The following is a 2,704-nucleotide window of genomic DNA, read 5'->3' on the forward strand; positions in this document are numbered from 1 at the left end:
ACATCAAAACTCATGGCTTTTCTTTTCTTATTAGCTTGTTTGGTGTATGATTAGTGGGCTTTCATAATCATATCTTTAACTTGATCAAAAATAGTAGCATGTATATTGGCAATATCATCAGCAGCTTTAACTTCGTTCAACAATGATGTGACAGGTGTAGGCAATCTATGTCCATAAATGATTTTAAAATGTGCTTTTTGAGTAGCTGTGTGTGGTGTATTTTTGTATGTAAATTGAAGTAGGTGCAAATGTGTATACCATGTTTGTGGTTTTGAAATTGTGTATGCACGCAAAAGATCTAGAATTGTACTATTCATAGCTTTTGTTTGCCCATTGGTTTCAAGATGGAATTTTGATGAGAAATCAATCTTAGTACCCAAATTAGCAAACAAAGTAGTCCAAAAATTATTACAAAATCTAGAATTATGATCAGAAATAATAACTTTTGGCAAACCATGATTAGTGAAAACAGTCTTCAAAAACAATTGTGCAGCTTGAGATGTAGTTAATGTTTTCTTATAGAGTAGGAATATTCTTGTTTGCTAAATCGATCTACTCTAGTCCAAATCATATCATGATTAGCTTGTGTATTAGGCAAACCAGTTATAAAATCCATTGAAATATATTCCCATGGTCTTTGACAAATTACACATTCAGAAACAAAGTTAGAAACATCAAATTCCATTTTCGGCCAATAAAAATCTTCAATCAATGTTCTTAAAGTGGAAATAATACATCTATGTCCTTGATATGGAGGACAATGAATTTTCTGTAACACAAATGATCTAAATTGAACAGTGATGCACAATCTTTTCTCATAAAACATAAATCCATCAGAATAAGATAAAGAATCAATTGGAATCCAGTTATTAGCAAAACTAATTTGTTCCAATTAGCTTGAAAACTGGGGTCATGGTAATAGGTATCCTTCATAGAAATAAGGAAATCAAAAGATAAAATGAAAATATTATGTATACTTGGTCTTCTACTCAAGGCATCGACAACAACATTCTCTCTTCTTGGTTGATATTGGATAAGTGGATGAAAACTTTGAATGAAAGCAGCCCATTTAATATGACGACAGTTAGAAATTTGTGGCTAACTAAGGAGATGTTTAATACTTTGCTGGTTAGTTTTAATCATAAATTCGGATCCCATTAGACAGTGTTTCCATTGACGTAAGGCTTGAACTATAGCTAACAATTCTTTATCATAGGTGGAATACTTCGATTCAAAAGGTTTAAGTTTGCAACTAGAACAGGCTATGGGATGTGAATCTTGCATGAGAACAGCTCCTATTCCTGCTCCGCGAGCATCAGTGACTACTAGAAAGAATAGTCGATTAAAATTAGGAAATTGCAAGACAGTTGCATGTGTTAAAGCATGTTTCAACAAATCAAAAGACTTTTGTTGGTTGTTAGACCAATGATACACAACACCTTTCTTTAACAAATTCGTCAAAGGCAATGCAAACAATGAAAATTTTCTCACAAATTTTCTATAAAAGCTGGCAAGGCCTAAGAATGAACGTAGCTCATGCACTTTTTTAAGGATTGGACACTTCAAAATTGCCTCTATCTTTTTAGGATCAACACGAATACCATCAGAAGAAACAATGTGACCTAAGTATTCAATTTGAGTTTGAAAATTTTCACTCTTGTCAAGGTTAGCGTATAATTGTTTCTCTTTCAACAATTTGAACACTAAAGATAGATGTTCACAATGCTTATTCTCATTCTTACTGAAAACCAATATATCATCAAAGAAAACAATCACACAATTCTGATACTTCAAAAATATACGATTCATCATACGATTGAATGTAGATGGTGCATTGGTCAATCTGAAAGGCATAACAAGAAATTCATAATGACAAAACTGAGTTCTAAATGTAGTCTTGAAAATGTCACAGGTGTATCCAATCGTACTTAATGATATCCAAATTTGAAATCTATCTTGCTAAAAACAGTGGCCCCTTGTAGTTTATCCATGAGGTCGTCTACCCTAGGGATCAGATATCTATTCTTAACAGTGATTTTGTTTAGGTGCGATAGTCAATGCACATCCTATAGATATTATTTTTCTTCTTAACTAATAGGTCAAATGCACCAAAAGGAGAACTATTGGGCCTAATGAGTCCTTGGTTTAGCTTGTGTTTGGATTTCTTTCTGTTCAATCTAATTGTGTCTATAAGGTGCTTTACATGGTGGTTGAGAACCTGGGATTAAATCTATTTTATGGTCTTCAGGATGTGTAGGTGGTAAACCATGTGGTAAATCAGCAGTAAAACAATTTTTAAATTGTGAAAGAAATTGTGCATGCCTAGGATGCATCTAAACTCTTGAGCAAAGAAGTTTAAACAATGTACCTAAGTGTACAATCACGATCATTTCAGTGGTTGTTCGTACAACCAACTACTAAGGTATGATTCCTTCTTCCTAAATGCTCCTAGCATTCGATCCTGGATCATTCACGACTTGGCAAGATTCCAAGGGCTTGGAAAGCTAGGTTGCTTGTTTCCCCTTTAAATCATGAACTTCTTGTGTACCATTGTATCTAATGTCTAAGAATGCAGCCTTTATGCAACAATGAGTTGGAATAGTAGGTAAATTCAATTCTTGTACCAACTTTGCGGAAATAAAATCATGCATGCTTCCATCATCATGCAAAACAATCTTTTCATGACCATGCACAAAACATTTCA

Source organism: Lygodium microphyllum, chromosome 14 (genome assembly GCF_053477565.2).
Source record: "Lygodium microphyllum isolate KBCC chromosome 14, Lygodium_microphyllum_v1.1.10, whole genome shotgun sequence".
In the NCBI taxonomy this organism is placed as follows: Eukaryota; Viridiplantae; Streptophyta; class Polypodiopsida; order Schizaeales; family Lygodiaceae; genus Lygodium; species Lygodium microphyllum.